The sequence below is a fragment of the Portunus trituberculatus genome, chromosome 38, assembly GCF_017591435.1.
Source record: "Portunus trituberculatus isolate SZX2019 chromosome 38, ASM1759143v1, whole genome shotgun sequence".
NCBI lineage: Eukaryota > Metazoa > Arthropoda > Malacostraca > Decapoda > Portunidae > Portunus > Portunus trituberculatus.
The window spans coordinates 37,177,454-37,200,906 of NC_059292.1; the positions used below are offsets into that span (position 1 = coordinate 37,177,454).

At 41.3% G+C, this 23,453-nt stretch overlaps 1 protein-coding gene across 3 annotated transcripts in view; it reads right to left on the reverse strand.

Moving 5' to 3' along the window:
• Nucleotides 1-5,200, reverse strand: part of LOC123514729 — a 425,201-nt gene extending 420,001 nt beyond the window's left edge. For 2 of the 3 annotated variants that reach the window (XR_006677693.1, XM_045272810.1), the window contains exon 1: nucleotides 4,770-4,999. The gene's annotated coding sequence lies outside the window, so the exon portion shown is untranslated. Of the gene's footprint in view, nucleotides 1-4,769; nucleotides 5,000-5,098 lie in introns of those variants that run through there. The other variant, XM_045272811.1, reaches the window with a different exon arrangement.
• Between the last annotated feature and the right edge of the window lie 18,253 nt (nucleotides 5,201-23,453).

The following is a 23,453-nucleotide window of genomic DNA, read 5'->3' on the forward strand; positions in this document are numbered from 1 at the left end:
GAAGAGTGTTTTAAATTTTCTTGTAATTTTATTAGAATTTTGCTCCACCAACAAGGCAAAAGAACATAATTTCATCCGAATATGTATTTCTTATCTTTCAAAGTAATCCGTATGGAAGTCGAAAGCGTTTACGGACACACATTAAGGCAGCAGGACACCACACTAGCATCTGTTTTGGAAATGTGGCCAGCTGCTGCATAAGGCGTGCTGCACCTGTGACGCGGTGGCAGAATGATTAGGGAACAGTTTGTGCCACAGTAAGACGTGATACAGAAGTGAACAAATAATATCAACGTTCAAATTATCATAAAAGTGTGAAGGGGGCACAAAATATGAATACAACCACTTCCATTCAATAAAGAAAAGATGGAAAAATTAACATGCGGGAAAAATAAACATGCGATGGTCATATAAGCTCCAAAGTGGCATGTTATTTGACAATCTTGCATAGTTTTCTTGATGTTTATTAATTTTATTTTTTTTTTTGTATCGTGTTCGAAGTGTTAAAACGTTGCATCATTTTGTAGCTTTTACGTTTTCCTGTGATATCTTGAATGTGACTTTGGTCTGTCTTACATTTTTTCCGTCTCATATTCTCCTCCAATGTGAATTATATTTCATCAGCTACACAAACAATATCATTAATGCAATATCGTCTGACAATGTTGACGGTTTCACTTATGCAACATCATTTGAACTACATCTTTTGCACATTATAATTTGCGCAGGATCATTCACATAATATCATTTGCAAGGTATAATTTACCTTGAATTACACAGCATCATTTGCACAGTATATTTTCACAGTATATCTTGCAAGTAATATTTACACAGCATCCCTTACACATTATCATTCACAAACTTGTAAGCATTTTGAAAGACGCATACTCGAGTGCAATTTTAATATTCAGTATTCACTCAGCATTTGCATAGACTAATCATGTTTTTTTTCCGTTTTACTAAGTATGTAGTAAGGCTACATTTCATAACTTTTCATTCATTTTGTATTCACTTAACATTCAATTATCTACAAGGAAAAAAATTGTGTTTTGTCTTCATGTTGCTCATTTGCACGATTATTTCTTGACCTGTTCCATAATTTCAGCTTTTGCCACTGATAACTGGTTGCATGAGAGGCTCCAAACCATTACTTTTAAGCGAGATCCCTTGCTGCTCCTTGATCTAACTGATATCAAACCTTCTATTTTACTTTTAAACAAAGTATTGCGATTACCACGAATTGCCTCCTTTTTTTATTATTTTTGTTGCCCTTAACCAATCCTTCTCTCTTACATTAAAATAAAAAAGAACAATCATATGCGCATCGAGAACTCAAGATTTAAGAACACTAGGCGTTATTTTTACAAGCGCCTTCAGGATATAAGAAGGATGAAAAGAATAGATAAAGAGAATTCAAATGAGCTGAAATAAAATTAACACTTTGATATAGAACAATTCGTAGCTCCAAAAACAATATACAAATTCGTTACGAGGACCTACGAGAAGGAAGGTATTAAAGCTTGATTTTTCAGTGATTAGAAGAAAAAATGCTTAAAGGTGACTGCAGAAAAAATAATTGCCTCTCTGTTTTGTAATAAAAGATCCGAGTGTCATAGAGCAGTGAAAGAGTTAAAGGTGAGAGATACACAGGTAAAAATGTTGATCACCCGCAAATTGAATGTACATTTTCCTTTAATTACCTTTACGGTTGAATGAAGTATGCAGTACACTATGAAACTGAAATTTTCTCCTCGCTTTTACGAGAAGGAATGAGTTTTTATTCTTTTCCTTTTGCGTGTTATAGAGAGAGAGTAAACAAGACAAGGAGAAGAATGAAGAAGAAAGAGAATGCAAAATAAAATGAGAGAGAGAATGGGGTATATTTAAGAGAGAAGAAAACAAGAAAGAGAAGAAATAGATCAAAGAAAATGAGGAAAAAATTTTAAATGAAATAACTTGATAGAAAAAAGACGGTAGGTTTGATTGACCGGCATGAGAGAGAGAGAGAGAGAGAGAGAGAGAGAGAGAGAGAGAGAGAGAGAGAGAGAGAGGTCTGAGTGTGGGGTAAAGCAAAGGCGGGTTCACCTCATTTCCATTCGGTGCCACAACGTCTTTGCTCCTTTGAGTGATATTCGTATTGCACCAGTTAAGTAAAATCTGGGAATATCTCATTAACACCTGACGCTGCCTCCATCTCTTCAGTATTTCAATTATACACACACACACACACACACACACACACACACACACACACACACACACACACACACACACACACACACACACACACACACACACACACACACACACGTTGGAAGTATCGTATGCTCTAAATGTAGATGGAGAGTTAGGTACAGAAACACGGATTTAGAGAAGGACTGATTGATACAAATAGACATATAGATAGACAATTCATCTCCTAACCCACTCCTATCCACTTAAACACACACACACACACACACACACACACACACACACACACACACACACACACACACACACACACACACACACACACACACACACACACACACACACACACACACACACACACACACACACACACACACACACACACACACACACACACACACACACACACACACACACACACACACACACACACGTTGGAAGTATCATATGCTCTAAATGTAGATGGAGAGTTAGGTACAGAAACACGGATTTAGAGAAGGACTGATTGATACAAATATACATATAGATAGACAATTCATCTCCTAACCCACTCCTATCCACTTAAAGACACACACACACACACACACACACACACACACACACACACACACACACACACACACACACACACACACACACACACACACACACACACACACACACTCAGACATACGTAAATGGACAAGTAGATTGACAAACGTAGATTAATTGATGCCCGTACATATAAACGACCATCTCTGTCCCTCCCCACACACACACACACACACACACACACACACACACACACACACACACACGATTCTCTCAGTGTACAGTGCCAGTGTAGTGCCAACGAGCCTATTCTCTCTTAGTGGCACTCGCATTTATATTAGGGGATGACGCAAATTAGTGCGGTATTACGTTACATAGGAGGCCGCGCTGGAAAATTTGACGGGAGAGAGAGAGAGAGAGAGAGAGAGAGAGAGAGAGAGAGAGAGAGAGAGAGAGACGCTGCAGAGTGAATCGTCAAGAGAGGTGTGACGTATAGGGTGGAAGTCAAGGTGTCGTGTTATAAAGGAACCCCTGAAGTTTGGGATCTATTAAGTTGTTTATATGTAGTCGTGCTTTTATTTTGTGAATATTTTGTGAAATGTGTTTGTGTCTCCATGACTAACTTTCATTGCAACATAGCTCAGTCGTGTGATGGTTATGCTGACCATTAGAAATTTTTATTGATTGCATTTGTGTGTATGTTTTCTGTGTGTGTGTGTGTGTGTGTGTGTGTGTGTGTGTGTGCTCGTTTGCAGGCCAGATTAGCAGCACCGATACCCCAGTAACATTCCTCATACAGAAGCATTTCACTGAGGAACGATTTTGTATGCAGTTCATATGCAACTGCCTTTGCTTAATGATGAGTGTGTGTGTGTGTGTGTGTGTGTGTGTGTGTGTGTGTGTGTGTGTGTGTGTGTGAGAGAGAGAGAGAGAGAGAGAGAGAGAGAGAGAGAGAGAGAGAGAGAGAGAGAGAGAGAGAGAGAGAGAGAGAGAGAGAGAGAGAGAGAGAGAGAGAGAGAGAGAGAGAGAGAGAGAGAGAGAGAGAGAGAGAGAGAGAGAGAGAGAGAGAGAGAAAATAAATTATATATATATATATATATATATATATATATATATATATATATATATATATATATATATATATATATATATATATATAATGTCTGTACACACACACACACACACACACACACACACACACACACACACACACACACACACACACACACACACACACACACACACACACACACACACACACACACATACACACACACACACACACACACACACACACACACACACACACACACACACACACACAACTTATCACTACTTTCACCACCTTTCTACCACCACAACCACCATCACAACTACCACAATCACTACCACCACCACCACCACAACCACCACCACCACCACCTCCACCACCACCACCTCCACCTCCACCACGACCACCATCACCACCACCTCCACCACCACCACCATCACCATCACAACCACCCCCACCACCACCACCACCAGGATCTTGTCCGCTTCTCTCACCCACAAGTTTACATTCCATTAGCGATGCCCGCCTCACTCCAGCACGAGAAGCTCCCACAGCTGCAGCGTGGTTGCGGCGGGCTATGAGCCTAAGTATAGCAGAGAGCGCGTCTTGGGGAGGCCGCAGCGGCTCTCGGCAGCGGCGGCCGTGGCACTGACACAGTAACACAGTTTATGAAGCTCAGCGCGGCCCTGTCAAGGCCGGTCATTGTCCTCAGGCCTTTTTGGCTCCCCCAGGGTGGATCTCACATAAACACTTTCTTGATTTTTAGATTATCTGTTCCTGATTCCACGTTTCAGTACTAGCCTTGTCTTCCATTCCCCGTAGAGCTGCCTTAAAATTATTTGAATTCCTGTCACGATCCGCTTCAATATAGACTTCCCTCTTAACTCTAAAGCGATGCTTGTTCCTCCCTTGTCCCAATCCTCCCCACCCTACCGTCATCACGAATACCCTAATCATTTCAGGGAACCCTGTTCAAAATTGGCAATCACTATACCTCCCGATTTAGTGGTGGTCAGCAGCAGCTTCAGCCCGTGGTAGGCCAGAGCCAGCCTGGGCTTACAGAGTTCATAGAGCTCACACTGGGCGTAAAACTCCCCTCCAGACACTTTATCTCTTAATAAAACACGCTAGGAGGCGACACAGTGAAATTGGGTGAATCTCTCCCGGGAGTAGTGAGAGCGAGGCACCTCCACAGCCTCCCTACTCTCGTCCCTCACGCCGGAGGGCCTGCACGCACTCGCAAAGAAAGACCTGCGTTATGTGTTATACTAAAGACACTTTTCTCTATTCTCCCGGCATGGTAGAGGCCAACGGGAGTATTACCTGAGCAGTGGCCGGCTACGCCCGTGTAAGGTTGCCACACGGAGGCCGCGACACACTCACTCTCGCACTGCCCCACCAACACTGACCTCCCTCCTCTGCGCCAGCCTCGAGTCCGCGGGGAGACGCCGAGCTGCCAGCGGTTCGATACTTGCAGCGAGACTACTAGGTCAGACTATAAGGAAATAAAGACACCGCTCTCCAGCATGTAATCAGAGAGAGGTGGCTTTCCTTCCTTCGTCCAAGCGGCGGTAAATGTTTCCCCTATAGGGAATCCGATGGAGCAGTGGATGGTGATGCAGCGCGGGGTTTGCTTGCCAGATGTGAAACTTGAGTGGATGTGTTTGTGTGTGGAGTGAGGTAAAGCTACCGTAATTGTGGAGGAAGAGTGCTGCTCGTCGACAGATGATCTTACCTTAGGTGGAATCAGGCACTATTAGACATGGGACCTCTGGGCGGGCGGCGGCAATAGTTGGCAAAGAACCTCCTTTCACACACACACACATACACACACACACACACACACACACACACACACACACACACACACACACACACACACACACACACACACACACACACACACACACACACACACACACACACACACAATACATACATTTAATTTCTGTGGTAATTTTCTATGTGAAAAAGAAACAATAAAACAATAAATATGTAAAAGGTTTACTCTCAGGACTTGTTGGCATTCAGATTTCATGACACGCTAAGTAATGATATATTATGAACATTTTAAGCACCTCAAAAGCTTAAATACGTACGATAACTTGAAAAACAAACATAATGAGCGAGGAACGAATAAGATGCGCTCCATAATGTAAGAAGATGTCACTTCAACCAGAGGAAAATGTCACCAAGCCATTTTATCACTTATAATTATTATGGGTTGACATATTACTCGTTCTTGTATATTACTCTTCTTTGAAAATAGTAATCTACGTTAAGATCTTGTTATGAACTTAACAATCGACATAAAATGTTTGACTCTGTGTGTGTGTGTGTGTGTGTGTGTGTGTGTGTGTGTGTGTGTGCGGACAGCCATTCCGTTGGTAAACAAAAGCTTGCCTCAGCATTTTCCACAACTCCAGGCATTGTGCCAGGCTCTCCCACGGTGTGCCAAACAACTTTTGAATACCTCAAACACACACACACACACACACACACACACACACACACACACACACACACACACACACACACACACACACACACACACACACACACACACACACACACACACACACACACACACACACACACACATTAGTTTATGGAAGAGGGAAGGTGTCTCTGGTTCAAAGATATTACTTTTTTTTCTTTCTTTTTTTTATCTTGACCTGCTAAGTTTCCTACATCCTCGCTATTCAGTGTGCACCTCTCTTTACCTGTCCTGTCCGTGCCTCCGCCTCCCCCCAACACACAAACACACACTCAGGCTTCCCGTGTTTCTGTGATGCATGGCTCGCAACTTACATGGAAATGTTCTTGCTTCCCCGTAAATGTAAAGCTTCCGGCACGGCTCTTCCGCGGCACTTGAGCGGGGAGGTGACGTGCCTCTGTTGTCTATTTATCCATTTTTGCACCGCAACTTCCAGGGTGTGGTGCGGCGCGGCGCTACTCTTGCAAGCTCCGGTGTAATATGCTGGAAATAGAATGCTTAAAGTGTGATGTCACTTGTTGAATTGTATTTCTATTCATATTACATTTTTTTTTTTAAATATTAATCTTCTCATAGTAGCGTTTACATAATTATAATCATCTTTTTTTACCCTTATCAGCTTCACCATTATCATCACACTGTTTATCTTCTAATGCACTCTACTTTGATCATATCTCATAAAAGCATTGAAACCTTTTTTTCTTCTTTTTCCTTGTTACTTTAGGAAGCGCGTGGAGGAAGTGAGGGTACCGGAAGGGGAGGGGAAACGGAGCCTCTGGGAATATTGATAAGGATCACTGCTGGCCAATCATCACACTAGGATCTGCCTGTAGCACCTTGGCTGTTTATGTAGTACTGTGATTGTTCCACTGAGTAAGAGTAAAGACGGAGGGAGCGGGGAAACTGTGTCTTTTGTACTGGTGAACTACACCCATATTCTTAAACGCTTTTTTCAAAGGCCACAGAGATTAATAGTGATTCCTCGAAAGTATTCCTCCTACTAATATTCTACAAATGTTTTCAATTTGTCAATAGCTTCATGAAAATCCTCTGTCACTTCAACTAGAGTATTCTAAAAGTAATCAAGGTACGAGCAGACGTATTTCATTCTATGGTTTCTGGCTTGCCAATACAGGTAAACATTCTCAGGAAGAAGTATTGTACTTGCTCTGCCCGCTAGACTGGTGAGGCTGAAGGAAAATGATACAAACCATCTTCTTCTTTCTCAGTCAAGCAAATGATTTAGATAAGAGCATGAGTTGAGCTACAAAAAAACATCATGGTATACGTGGCAATTCTTTTATGAAACTTTTTTTGTGTACAAAGTCTATTTTCTCATCAGTTTTGAATGAGACGAAGCGAATGATCATGTTATGTTCACCAAATATTTCGTGGTATATTGCCATTAACATAGATTCAAGACATCAAGTGCAATACCATAGTGACGGACATGTGAGAGTGAGAATTAAAAAAAAAGCGAGAAAATAAAGTAATAATGTAAAATCCCGCTGAGAAAATCATTCCAGAGTTAAATATTCCCCGTACTGTACTGTTGTTCATCAAGCGTTTCTCAGTTTGGTAATAGTGTCACGCTCCTGTAACCTCGCCAGCTGTCTACATCCCGCACGCTTGTTGGCCGAAACTCCAGCAAACCTCGAGGGAATATTCCCGTCCCCCTTGCAAGACTGTTCCTCCCTCACCTTAAAGCCGCTGCACGAGAGGCGCTGTCCATGGCCACACACACTTGCAAAACTGCGTCCTTCCTTCCCTCTCCGCACCACAATCTCCCCCCTATATCATCCCATCTTATACCTCACCACTATACACTGTCCCATTACCATTCCTCACTATCCCATTACGACCTATCACTATCATGTACTGTTCCTGTTCCACTTTATCCTATTCCTCTCATCATACATTATCTCATCATCCCTTACCACTATACACTGTTCTATTAGATTATTTCACCGTTATACATCGCTCCATCACCATTTCTCCTCACCACACACCATTCGGTCATCATCCTGTCATCATCCTGTCATCATAACATTGTCTTACCACCATCTGTCATCACCATACACTGTCCCATCACTATCTCTCACCATCACAGAATCCCAATATCACCTCTCATCATGTCTCATTATCACACTCTTCCGTCACCATATCTCACTTTCCTCACACCAGTCCTCACCAGCACACACAGTCCCATCACCATACCCTATCACTTCATCACCTTCGTTCAACCAAACACAACACTCACGTTACCATGGCGAGGCTAAGAAAGTTGTCAGCACCAAGTAGATGTAGATTTTGCACGAATTCTTGTCGCACTGGGAAGGCCTGCCGCTTCGTGAATATTCAAGTGCGAAAGCGAGGGAAAGAAGAAACAGCAAGGTGTTGTAGATGTGTGTGTGTGTGTGTGAGTGTGAACGCGCGAGCCTGCCTCCTTTTGTATGTATTTCGCTTCTCTCTCAGCTAAGTAAAGTGGGAGGAAGTAGGAGAGGAAAAAGAATGAGCAGAAGGAAAAGACGCCCAATTTGTCTGATGACTGCCGTTTGTTTCCTGCATTTGTCTGACTTAGAGCATCTCACCAGTATTAAATATATGTGACCCACTCATAATTGTCGCTATCTATTCATTGGTGAGTGTACAGTTTGTGTGCCTTTGTAAGCATTTCACTCCCATCTCAGTTAAGTAACGTGGAACTTTTTGGAAGAGAGGACGGAGGGACGGAAATGAATGGAAGCAATTTCAATCTTCCCTCTTAACAATCGCTAAGTTCTTGTATTTGTTTGACTTACAGTACCTCACCAAAACCTGGCAATATGTGGCCTATTAATTATACGTAAACCTTAGCTCGATATTAATTCATTACCGAGTGTTAACCCCTTAAGTACAAGTTTTTATGTTTACTCTGTTTACTGTTTGATTATTTTCTACAGCTTGAGATACTTATGGTGGAGTTGAAATAGTAAAAACTGGCCATTAATCGTATGACCTCCATAATCCTTTTTAATCTCAATATAATCGTCCAGTCACACCCAAAACTCATGGTAAACAATACCTTCCAGTAGTGAAGGGGTTAGGTGTCTTTATGAATTAACGGATCTGATAGTCTCAGTAGTTGTATTTTGTTATCAAAATTTGTAGAAATAGAAGAGTACGATTCACGATGAGACTAGCATGTAGGTCTGATGGCTTCTTGTCGCTTCCCTTATTATGTTATGTTCATTAATCACTGACTAACTACTAACGAAAATTTCAGTAGACTACATAACTACCCTGATGTAATGACTGTTTCACTACACTATACATTTATAGTTATCCCGGTAAATAATGCATTTGGCCGACATTAGTGATGAATTATTATTTAGCGTAGTTTGTATTAAGAACAAGAAAGGAGGAATGGAAGGATATTTGACAGAGTCTTTCACTGCCACATAGCAACATATATCTTCTTTGTTTATTTATTGTTTTATATATTTTTTTTTTTATCTTTTTTTCATTTATTTGTTTATTAGTGTGATCTTCAACACTACTTTACATCACATATTAACAATTCCAGTAACTATTTTTTTCCTTCGGAAGACTTGGATTCTGCCACTGCATCTCTGCACACTCAGGAGGAGGCAGTTGGAGGGTATTGGTGCCATCATTCCTGGACGGCAATGAGGGAGGCGGGCGGCAATGGCCATGGCTGGGGCAGGAAAAGGAAATCACCTAGTAAGGCTGACGGTGAAGGAACACACAGATATTTGTATGTCTTTCCCCGTGAGAAGATTGGTCGTGTGTAAGAGGATTGTGGGGAACGTGACACCTCTTGCGTTTGGGATCATTGGCTGGTTTTCCTCACTCGCTCTTGGAAGGAAAAAGATGATTGGGGAAGATGAAAAAAAAGGATTGATGAAAAACTGAACAATTTTATAGATATTGGAGAAAAATGCAAGGTTAAATATGAAAGTAGAAAAAAAATTCATGTGATCTAGCCAGTTTACACACACACACACACACACACACACACACACACACACACATATAACTCATAAATATCTCAAAACTTGTGCTAAATCTATTTCCCTTGGTCCTCCTGGCGGTGTCCGTGGCGGTGCTTCTGACGGGATTTAAATTGGTGTCCTCACGCGAACATAATCCATGCAGCAATATGAGGCGCTTCTTCTATCACTCCGCCGCCAAGGGACATTAACGACTCGGAGGCGGCGGCAGCGGGAAGGAAGGAGAGGCTGGGAGGACGTTGCTAATTCAATATCCCTCACCGATGACTGGTCCTCCTCCTCCTCCTCCTCCTCCTCCTCCTCCTCTTCCTCTTGGCCTTTTTCACGTCGTCATCATTCCCAAGTCTCCCAACCCAGTCAGGAAAGTGAGAAAAGTGACAAAAATACTTCGTGACATTTCCTTCAGCCTTGTCTTATATTGCATCATCACTGTTAGTTTGCCTTGCCTTTTAACCTTTACTGGCTGGCGCTTCTCCACGTCCCGCCACCACCACCACCAGCACCACCTCGGCCTCTCCTGTGTGCTTGCCTAAGGTGGACTGAAGACATTTACCCTCCTATAAATGTCTCAGTGTTCAAGGTGTGTAAGTGTATAGACTCCCCTCTTTTAGGAGTTGATGATACCGTTTGTTCCCTTTAGAGTGCTACTGGAAAAGACGAAAGGATATATATATATTTTTTTTTTTTTTTTTTTTTGCTTTGGATCATTAGATAATTTTATTTTTGTTATTGTTGTTACTTTTTTTTATTATCATTATTTCATTGTTATCATAATCGCATATTTACCTTCACATTTAGTTACTGAGTTTTTATCCGTTATCTCTTGTTGTATGATTAATTACTTCGTAGCTTCTTTGTACATGTAGCTGCATATTTTGTAATTTTCTTGTGTATCTTTTGCGCGAGTATTTTGTTGAGTTTAAGGAGGGCGAATGTGTGACGTCAGAGAGGGAGGAGAAAGAGGGCACGAGAGAGAGGAGGGGAGAGAGGGGAAGGGAGTTTGGACCCACGACAGGTGTGCGGGACGCGCAGGTGGAAAGGCTGTGAATTTATTAAATCGATACGGTGGCCGCATAGGCAAAGGCACGCTGGGAGGGATAGGCAGCGGAGAGCAGCTGTGTTGGCTCACTTGCCTCTCTTTGTCTCCTTTGCTTACCACTCACTCACCACCTCGTTCAAATCGTCCTATTGTATATTACTGTGCGAGCAATAAACTTTTTTATCTGATTCTATTATTAAACAATGTATTTCCTCTGTGTTTGATCGCTTATTCTTTTCCCTTTCCAGAGAATTGGTTCCTTCGATTCCCAAGGTATGTAACAAAAACCTACTCACTGTCACAGCAAAAAATGATGATTGTTCTTAACTCTTGTAATTTAGATACCCAGGGAACAAGTAGAAAAGCGAATGAACTGATGCGAACATAGGATTATTTAGAGATTAGAATCTAAATAACTATCAATATTAAATATGACAATTCATCCAGTTGCATGTGCTTTTTCTTGCTGTGTCACTAAGAAGCTTTACTGCTATTACAATTATTTCACCGCAGCCACTCGGGGAAGTTTAAAGAACAGAGAGTGAATTGAGCGATTTGTTATTGTTTGCTCTTGGAGGCAGTCTGCGATCAAGGTGCCTCGTTCAACTATATCAGTGACACGGAAGAGACAGTGTTTGTGTCATGATGTGTGCGCACTTCTCATATAAAGTGAGGCTATCATACTCAACGCGATCAGAAGGGAAAGACTGCTATTAAACTGACATGATATTCGTGGTAAAAGATCTAAATTAGGCTAAAAAAGACACTATGCGTTTATTTTGCGAGAAGAGAATCTAGAATATTTTTCGTGAAGTGCTTAATCATATTACGTTTTTTTATCCGTTTGCCGGTCATGGGCGTATATTCAAAGGCAGAAATGGATATGCAAGAGTATAATGTGCCATGTATTGATAATGAGACTCGTCCCACACGTGACTGCAGTGCGCCACACTCCGAGACGCGCCATGTTGGTGCTACACTGCCAGTATGAAATTGTATATTGAAACTAGCGTCCTTTAGGGATGAAAATAATGATGTTTATTTATTTATTTTTTTTATTGTGAAGAGCAGTGCATTAGCCGCCACTTTGATGTCTGCGTGACTCTGCTGCTGTGAACTGTTCAGTGCTGCAAACATCACCCAAATTACACTGGTGATGTTTAAAAAGTATTGTGAGGGGCAAAACCTGCAGTTAATGGTCGGCGCTGTATAGAAGTATTATATCTCTCACCTATACGGCCATGTAAAATGTGAATCATACAAATCATAAAATATTGAAGAGCACACGGCGTGAGGAGAATAAATCACCCCCATTACATCACATTATTAAGGATGTCATCAACTGTAATCATGTCACTAATATGATATAACGGCATCACTTTCATAGATACTAACATAGCCAATCCCATCGTGGTGAGACGGGACATTGTGCAATCAGTAATGGTCAGTAGTCCATCACAGGTACATGATGAAATAAATGCCCTGGATTACATTTCCTGACGTGTGGGTGCACGATGCCACGCGAAAAATGGGCATCGTAAACCAACGATCGCGTGGCGATGTGGGAGTGCCACTCCGCCACTTACGCTGGTGGATGTTTGGCTCACACGTGATGCTACTTTGTAAATATATAATAGTCTTTTTCCTTAGTATTCAAGAACATAAAAACATGAAATAAGGGAAACTAAGAACCCGGCAGGCCTACATGCGGCAGCCACTGTATGAAACAAATCCACATCTTTCCACATATCATTTGTTAAGGTATGTCAAATTTAGTACCATTCTGCATCCACTCAACCTCACCTCGTGGGTTGTGTCCATCCCCTGTGCTACCTGCGTTCCCGAGAGGAGCGAAGACACAGGGAGTGGAATCATTCCAGGAAATGAAAGTTCAGGAAGAAAAAACTGTGTCTGGGTAATGCCGCGGCGTCCCTAGATCCCAGAAATAGTACTGGGCAGACCGCAAGCCTCGGGGGAACGCGCCGGTCACCCCTTGCTGCTCCCGGGCCTTCTTGTCGAGCTGTTATTGTTGGACGGAAGGCGAGGGGACGCTACGCCCCAAAAATCGATTGATCCAGTCGAACCGTCTGTTAAATTAGGTTTCTTCAAGTGTAGGTGCTGCTCGCGACGCGCGCTTTAGGAATCCTTCACGTTGATAGTCTTCTTCTTCATTTCCTACCCTCTCCTCCTTTCTTGCGTTGTCAAGATGTTGAGTAAGCGTGCAACCGAGCGTGGCGATGAAAGGTCGAGAGAATGTCAGAACTCAGAAGTGACATGAATGTAGGCGGACCAGTCCATGGATGTATATATATATATATATATATATATATATATATATATATATATATATATATATATATATATATATATTCATAGATAGATAGATCTAGATAAGTAGATATACACTGTAGATAGATGGATTGATTGAAATGGATAACGAGTATCATGCTATCCATTTTAGATACATGTTTAAACACGCTCAGTGGTAGAAATAGTCTGGCCGGGAGCCAAAAATGTTACTAATTCAGTCTATGATCGCATTAGGTGCACGCGTCTCTCTCCGGTGGAGTTAAGGCCTCCACATCAGCTCCGCTACAGTACCGCCTCCCGGGAGACGCCTCAGATCACACACAGAGCAAAAAGACAGTGAATTAAACTGTCACAAACTTTTCCATCGGTGTCATTATTTTTCCATTAAGAGTTTGGGAAGAAGCACTTAAATACCCAAGTTTGTAGTACTGCGAATCCTCTGGAAAATAGTAATCCATTCATTTAAAAGCTCAGAGGAAAGTCGTTGAGAAGGTTTCCATGTAACAGGAGGGTCAGCGCATCAGAGGAGGAAGCTTTGTGCGAAACCATAATTTTTTTGTATTATTTGTATTAGTTTGTTTGAAAGCATTTCCAACATGTGATGAATGTAATGTTTACACTTTTTACCTTCCTTTCGCTTCCCTTCCCTTTTCTTTCCTCCCACTCCCTTCTCTTCTCTCCTCTCCTCTCCTCTCCTCTTCCTTCCCCTCCTGTCTCCTTTCCTGTCCTTCCCTTACCTTCCCTTACCTTCCCTTCCCTTCCCTTATCTTCTTTTACCTTCCCTTTCTCTTCTTTTCATCTCTTCTCTTTTATCTTTTCTTATCTTCTGTTTCATTTCCCTTCCGTTCATTTCCCTTCCTTTCGTTTCCCTTCTTTTCCCTTCCCTTCCTCTTCCTTCTCTTCTTATTTGTCTCAACCACTTAAAATCTCCTGATCTTTTTTTCTATACTTCTTACCATTCCTTGATCTGTACACGTTTTCCCTTCCCTTCCCTTTCTTTCTCTTCCTCTTTACACCTTCCCTTCACACCTCCCGGCCCTCCCCTCAGGTGTCGTGCCGCCGCCCACTTGCCTCCGCCTCTCCCCGGTCACGCCATTCACACAAGGGGAAACACCACACCCACCTCCCCCTTCCCGCCTTCACACCCTACGCCCTCAAACCTCCCGCCCTTCACTGCCCAATCTAACCTTTCCTGCTCTCCCTCAACGCCTCCAGAGAGAGAGAGAGAGAGAGAGAGTGAGAGTGAGAATTTACATAGAAATACAAACTATACAAACTTCAGAACCCAATGGACGTGGCGCACTGCTGAGCCTAAAAGATTTATCGTTGCTTCCCGCGTGCTTCCATCCAGGTCACCAGCATTAACATTGTTTTTCTCCCTATTGCTTATTTTGTATTTTAAGTGTTTTATGTTTTGTTTTTTGTTTTTTTTTTGTAATGCAGATTAGTAATTTTGTGTATATTTGTCGATTTTCTTTTGTTTTTGTATTTTTTTCTCTTTCTCTTGCTCTTTGATATTGTTTTTCTCGTAATTGGTTGTTTTGTATTTTAATCTTTTTTTGTTTTTTATTAATAATGCAGATTAGTAATTTTGTGTATACTTGACGATTTCCTTTTGTTTTTGTATTTTTTTCTCTTCCTCTCTCTTTAATATTGTTTTTCTCGCTATTAGTTATTTTGTATTTAAATGTTTGTTTATTTTTATAATGCAGACTTTAATAATTTGTGAATATTTCTTGATTTTCTTTTCTTGTATTTTTTTTTTCTCTTTCTCTTTAATGTTTTTTTTTATGCTCCCTATTGGTTATTTTGTATTTTAAAGGTGTTTTTTTCATAATGCAGACTTTAGTAATTTGTGAATATTTCTCGATTTCCTTTTGTTGTATTTTTTTTTCTTTCAATATTGTTTTTTTGCTCCCTATTGGTTATTTTGTATTTTAAAAGGCGTTTTTTTTTTTTTCATAAAGCAGACTTTGGTAAATTGTGAATATTTCTCGATTTCCTTTTGTTGTATTTTTTTTTTTTTTCTCTATCTCTTTCAATCTCTTCCTTACTTTACGATCTTGTACCTCTGTTTTGTTTTGTTTTTGTTCCAGGGAAAGGTTGAAGGTTAGGAGGTTATGGAAAGGAAAGGGAAGTGAAGGAAGCAGAAGTGCAAAATATGAGGGAGGAAATATGTCAGTGGCCTGTCCATTCATTCATTCATTCATTCGCTCATTCCTTCATTCCTTCATTCATTAATGTATTCTGACTCTTTATGAGATTTGGTTTCACATTTTTTTTCACTTCGAGACTTTATGATCTTTTTAGTATTCGTTTTATTCATTGATATTTTGAAGGTCATATTTGACAAGTGATTAAGTAAGATTTGTATGCTTTTAGCTTGCCCAATCTCTATATCCTTGTTGCTTAGGAATTCTGGTATGTCATGCTTTTTTTTTTTCCTTTTTTGTATTGTTATGTTCACCGGTTAAATGGGTAAGACTGGCATCGGGGAGCCGGTGAACAATAACAATAAAAAAACACTGCAGGTTCAACTGGTGAGGATACGCAAAGAGGGCATTTAAGAAGCTATTTAATAACCCAATAACAAAACACACATGAAACTGACATACACATATATAACACACAAATAAATATAACAAAGAACCCAACTTAGCAATACCTAACAATAATACTAATCCTATATGGAGGCAATGTGGAAAAAAACGAGACGAGGGGAAGTGATATTTTTAAGGTGTCGCAGTGGTGAAGTGCTGGGTGTTGTGGATCCCACGGTAGTCCAAGAGGCGTTGTGTTCACTGGTTGGGGCCTTGACCTCGACTGACTTCCAAAACTCAGGGAGCTCGCTTAACACTTCCGCTTGAGTCGAATGGGGTCGCGTGAATCCAACTTCAGGACAGTAGCGGGGCTTCATGAGACGGTGACGTGGAGGAGAGGTGGAGAGGTGGCGAACGAGGTAGTGGAGTATGTTACGAGCGGCCATAACAGTATTTACTTGTCTATTTAATTTCGTGTATTTATTTTCAAGCATTATGAATCTCACCCATGCAACACAACGGCATCAATTATTACTCGTTTGATATTTAATTTCTTGTAGGTTTAGAATTTTTGGTATTTACGATGCTTTCTCTCTCTCTCTCTCTCTCTCTCTCTCTCTCTCTCTCTCTCTCTCTCTCTCTCTCTCTCTCTCTTTTATTTACAATTTAGGTATATATAGTAAATAGTCAAAAGTTCACGGTGAGTTGCCGAGAACTATCTTTGACATAATATTAGTACATGAGAAATGCAATGCCCAATACAAAATAGTAAAATAGTTATATAAACTAAATAGTAAAAATTGCACACAATAATACAAGATGCCATTTGTTACATAGACTTTCTGGGATATACACGCCCCTTCCACTTTTTACTAATTATCTTTTTCCTTGAAAGATTCACATTTACTTGGTTAAAAATTTTCTTGCCGAAAGTCACACATTCACTTTTGAAGGCCAACATTTTCATTTCAAAAGATACACTTTCATTTAAAACAATACGCTATTACACTTTTAGCTATTTATTAGCCTCACACTTAAATTTCTGAAGAGTAGGAACCTTGTGTATATCTGTATCACTCACTAAGTTGTTCCAAAGCCTAGTGTATCTTGGCACAAAAGAACGGAGGAAGGTCTCCGTCCTGGCGAATGGAACAGTGAGGTGATTCTCCGTGCAAGCCTCCCTCGTGCTGTGGGGGCGCGGCCCACGGCTGCCGGAGAGCAGAGAGGTGTGGGGCGCCCTCCTTGTGGATCTTGTAGGTGGCACACAGACCCGCCACATCTCTCCTGTGCTGTAGAGGTTGTAGGAGGGGAGCTTGCTCGTCTGGGAGAACCTTAGTAAAGATGAGCCGCCGGGCACGGTCTTGGACCTTGTCAAGAAGGCCAAGGTAGGAAGGGGGACAAGACGACCAAGTCAGAGGAGCATACTCCATGACGGATCGGACTTGGGCGGCGTAGAGATTGGTCACCCCTCGAGCGTCAATGAGATGTGAAACTCGTCTGACGCAACTTAACTTGCCAGCGGCGTTGGCAGCTGTCTTTTTGACGTGGCTGGTGAAGGAAAGGCTGCTGTCTATTTCAACGCCAAGAATGGTGACAGCAGACAGCAGAGGCAACGCCAAACCATCCAGACGAATGGGAGGGATGGGGATGGCAGGGGGACTGCGTCGTCTGGTGACAAGCATGACTTGTGTTTTATCACGAGCCAGGTCGACTTGCCACCGTCGTCCCCATGAGGTGATGGTCTCCAGTGCTTGGTTGATGAGGGCGACAGTAGCTCGGTGGTCAGTACTGTCGCAAGGGAATGTGAGTGTGCAGTCGTCGGCGTAGGCGTGGGCTTCAGGGATGAGCTGCAGTAGGTCGTTAAAAAACACATTCCATAACAGTGGACCAAGCACGCTTCCTTGTGGGACACCGGCACCAATTGGGTGGTCCTGCGATGATTGTCCATTTACCACCACACAGAGGGATCTGTCCCGCAGGTAGTCTTGTAGAAGGTGGAGTAGGCTTCCACACACGCCCATGCTGCGTAGTTTGGTGGCGAGGCCAGAGTGCCACACTCTGTCAAACGCACCTGCTATGTCTAGGGCGATGACTCTCTCTCTCTCTCTCTCTCTCTCTCTCTCTCTCTCTCTCTCTCTCTCTCAAAGATAGCTTATATGGCCAAAACAAACAATATCAACGCACCACTACAAAACACAAACAACAACTGCTGCTCTTTCGATAGTTTTGTCAATGAAGCTTTGAAAATTCTGGATGTGTCAAGGAGTATTTTTTTTTGCCTTTTTTTCTGAATTTTTAGAAAGGTTAATGTGAATAATCAACTTCGGCATTACAACACATTGCCAGTAACTCTCGTCTGATGTTTAATATAATCAACTGTCCACCACAATCATAACTTTTTTTTCAGTGCTGGAAATGTCACCGTTATTATTATTTATTGGGAGTGTTAGTACTATTAGTGTTTGGAATTGCATCATAATCACCATTGTTATAACTCTGTGTGTTGTTACTCTGTTCTGGTCTGTTGCTATTGTTCATTCCGTTTTGTTATAGTGTTTTTTTTATTTTATTTTAATTCGTTCAGTTGACTAATGATTTTGTCAACAGCAGTGTTATCATTTTCATCATTTTCATCATTTCCATGCTCCTCATCGTCATCATCATCACCTTCAACAACTCTCATGTTATTGTTATCGTCAGTAGCACAAGCAGCATCAATACCATCGTCATTAACACCTATCATTATCATCATCTCCATTGTTTTCATCACTACCACCGCAATCATCGTCAATATCCATGGCATAACATCAAAATCAATACCACCATCACCACCACCACCACCACCACCACCACCACCACCACCACCACCATCAACACTACCACCATCGTCAACATCCATAGTATATAATACCATAATCGATATAACCACCACCGTCATCACCGCCACCATCACCACCACCACCACCACCACCACCACCATCACCGCTATCGCTAACATCTATAGTATAACGTCATAATGAATACGACTACCACCGTCAAAACTTCCACCAGCACCACCACCACCACCACCACCACCACCCACCATCATAATCATTAACTACAAAACCAACACCGCCAGTACAAGGATAAGTATAACAAACCACTGCTAATATCAACATTAACATTATTACCATCATTAATTAGTGCAGAGCTAATAGGGAGCTTTAAAAGAAGATTAGACAGTTCGATAAATGAGAATGACCTGTGCAAATACGTAGGCATGTTTCATATAGGGACTGCAACGTGTAAGACTGGTAGCTTTTTGTACCTTCCTTTGTTATTTTGTACTCTAATGCCCATTGTTAATAAAAGCTGTAGCAATTGCACGGATATACATAAATAAAACCCTCCCTCATGCTTTTTATTTGTGTGTTCTTATTTTAGTTATTATCAGAAGCAGTAATTAATTCGTCACTCAAGCATTTTTTTTCCTTTTTGTTCTCTTAGTCATCTTATATACACCATCCATCCTACTACACCGGCTATCTAATTCTATCTTCATTATTATTTCACGAACACAAGTTAATTAACCAAGCTACTTCTTCACATCTTACTCCCTAAGCCAACCTACGTGTGCCATCTTTGATACTTCCTTTTCGTAACACTTTGTTCACTATCATCAAAAGCAGCAACCATTTCACAAACACCACTTAACTCAATCCCCACTCAAAATTCCTTCCCTCACTTACTATATTTAGTCCCTTAGCCAGCCTACGTGTGCCATCTATGCTACTTGCTTTCATATCATCATCATTATCATCAGAAACAGTAACTATTTCACAAACCCCAGCTAACGAAGTCGTCACTCAAACTTCCTCCCTCACTTAGTCTCCCAGCCTTCCCACGTATGCCATCCCTGTTCTGCCTGCAAGCAAACTTTCCAAGGCAAACTTTTCAGTCTCACGTCCCCACCACCTGTTTGGCAGCACCCGGTTCCTCGACTTTCCTTCTCCCGCTGGGCCTCCTTCAGTCAGTCTTTGCCTCGAACTTCTACTTACACAGTGGGAATGTTAATATGAATGGGATCTTTCTGTTGTTGTTCTTGTTCTTGTTGTTGCTTTTGGTTCGTATTTGATTGTTGTTGATGATGATGATATTGTTGTTGTTGTTGTTGTTGTTGTTGTTGTTTTAAGCATTTTAACGGTCATGTTTGAGCTTCCGTTTTCGTGACGTGATTCGTTTACCTGAGCGAGCGAGAGAGAGAGAGAGAGAGAGAGAGAGAGAGAGAGAGAGAGAGAGAGAGAGAGAGAGAGAGAGAGAGGAGCGGTAATAAACATTCATGAGGCGTCGCCACAATCAGTGATTAATCATTCTGTAAATGAACTTTTGTGTGAGTAATTGGCACAAAATTCGCTTTAACTCACAGACTTGATCATAATTGCGTACTAGTCAGTCAATATTTATGTACACATCACGCAGACACACAGACAGACAGACAAAAGAGCCTACACACACACACACACACACACACACACACACACACACACACACACACACACACACACACACACACACACACACACACACTAGTATGCTAACAAAATACAACAAATTTACATTGTAATTTTTCCCATCCATTAGCGAGGCTTCATTACCATCCAGCGCAATTACTCCCGATGGAGATAATAATAGTAGTGATGGGGATGACGATACCAATGATAATGATGATAATAATGATAATAATAATAATGATAATAAAAATAATAATAATAATAATAATAATAATAATAATAATAATAATAATAATAATGACAATGAGAAAGACCTTTTTAAAGTTGTGTTCAGAAGAAAAAACAGAAACATGCTACTAGTTCATATGTGTGCGTGTGAGAGAGAGAGAGAGAGAGAGAGAGAGAGAGAGAGAGAGAGAGAGAGAGAGAGAGAGAGAGAGAGAGAGAAGCGACAGCATTATTCATATAAGGGAGAAGGTATTGCAGATGTACTTTGGAATGTAAATGATAACCTCTCTGACTCCTAAACGGGTTATATTTTAGCTAAATTAAGGTACAGAAATTTACATTATAATTTTTAAAAAATGATACTGACAAGATAGGAGTAGTTGAGTATCTAGAATTTATTTGTTTATCACATGATCTCTTCATCTTCACTGAAATCTTCTGTAAATAGTAAACTAGATCTTTTCATGCACAAGTCGTGTATATCAACAACGAAAACTACTACAGAATAACGTCCCTACTACTATTCTCCGTCTTATTGTGTTGTTGCTTTGTGATTCAGTGATCCTTACAAGACCTCGCCATGCAGTGTTGCCCACGACACTCCAGGGAATGGCTAAGGTGAGCAGCCATCTCCTTGCATCCCAGTGGCATAAACTTTATTAGAGTGCCCTACCATGTCAGTCAACCTACTACACCATCAACGATGTGTCATTTACCAGTGGGCGTAATAGAACAAAATAGTAACATGATTTTCATAGTAATTATGCATCAGAGTAGCAAAAAAAATATATCATTACAAAATTTGTCTGCATAAGCCTTGTTGTAATCAAACAAAGACAAAGCGTGCCTGGGGATTAACAATGTTTTGTTTCCTGATTGCAGGAACTGTCAAGTGTGGACGTAATTTTAATGAGCTCAGAATGTAATGAATGATGAAAGTATGTGATCAGCTGCGTTTTATGACATTACAGTCTTTATGGCGAGCCTTTATCATGCAATTATTTACTAAATATCATTCGCGAATCCTGACACTCCGGCTGCCTCGTTGCACACAGAGAACATTTGTTCCTTATCATAATCTGTTGAATATGAGTGTCATACTGATGCACACATACACACACACACACACACACACACACACACACACACACACACACACACACACACACACACACACACACACACACACACACACACACACACACACACACACACACACACACACACACACACACACACACACACACACACAGAGTCACACCCATTCTCCTGTATTATCTACTGTTGGTTTAGGAAGCTTAGTGTGTTTGCCTTGGCTGCGCGTACTGTCAGGGTATTCACCGGTCTATTAAGAATCAGGGCTCGTCCATATGTGTACCTTCAAGAGTATATGTACCGCATGTATGAGAGGGACCTGCTGGGTGACGGGGAGACAGTGGCTTAGTGGTCAGCATTTGGACTTGGTAATCTTGGTGACATGCGTTCGAGTAATGTAGGAAGGTAGTCATGCTGCCTTGTTTTTTTTTTTAAGAGCGCTTTATATATCTTGTTTTTTTTCTATCTTCCCTTTTTCTCCTCCCCGCACTGCCTATAAGTCCTCTCTAGTCTTCCCTATGCTCATTTTTTATCATATCTTCTTCTACCGTATATCTTCCTCTACGTGTTGTTTTCAAATCTCCTTCGGTCTTCTGTATGCTCATCCTCTCCATGTCTTCATCCACATCACATCTTCCGCCACACATCATCTCCAGTTTTTCCTCGGTCCGTCTTAACCACCTCTAACTTTAAAGCTCTTCTCTCCCTCACAACAAATCACAATAAACCATTATAACACACTCCAAGAACCATTCACTTAGCAAACCACTCTAACCCTAACATTAAACAAAGAAAAATACATTGAAAACGATTAAAAAAACACACATATCCCCGACAAAGCAAAAAAAAAAAAAATTAAGGCTCAGTTCCCTAAATATCTATTCAGCTTTAACTTCCGAAAGAAAATATGTTTCCGTAAAGTTCCGAGGAAAAAAAAAAGTTTTCTATCCGATTTGGTGCTAGAAATCTTCATTCCCGGAGCAAACTTTCTACTTTATACTCGCCAGGGAATTACCAGGAGCGGGAAGGGGGAAAGACGTTCGTGAATGCTTCGTTCGTAGGAGGCGATGTAAGGAGAGGAGGTAAAGCAGGAAGGGAGGGAGGGAGAAAAGAAAGAGAGAAGTGTTGATATTAAGAAAGGATGTAGTCGAGTAACGTAGAGAAGGAGAGAAGGAGAAAGAAAGGATGGATTGAGTGAAAAAAGAACAGTGCTGGAAGATAGAGGGAGAGGAATGTTGATGTAAGGAAAGAAAGATATTTGTGGAAGGGAGGGAGGGGAAGGAAAAGGAAGGAAGAAAAGATGCAGGAAAATAAGGAAAGAGGGAATGAAGGAAGAATGGTGCTGAAACAGGGAAGAGAGACCGGAAAAATAGTGCTGGAATAGGAAAGAAAATTAAGAGAAAGGAGGGAAGAAGAAGTGTTGATAGGAGAAAGTGGAAGAAGGGAAAGAAAGAAGGAAAAGAGAA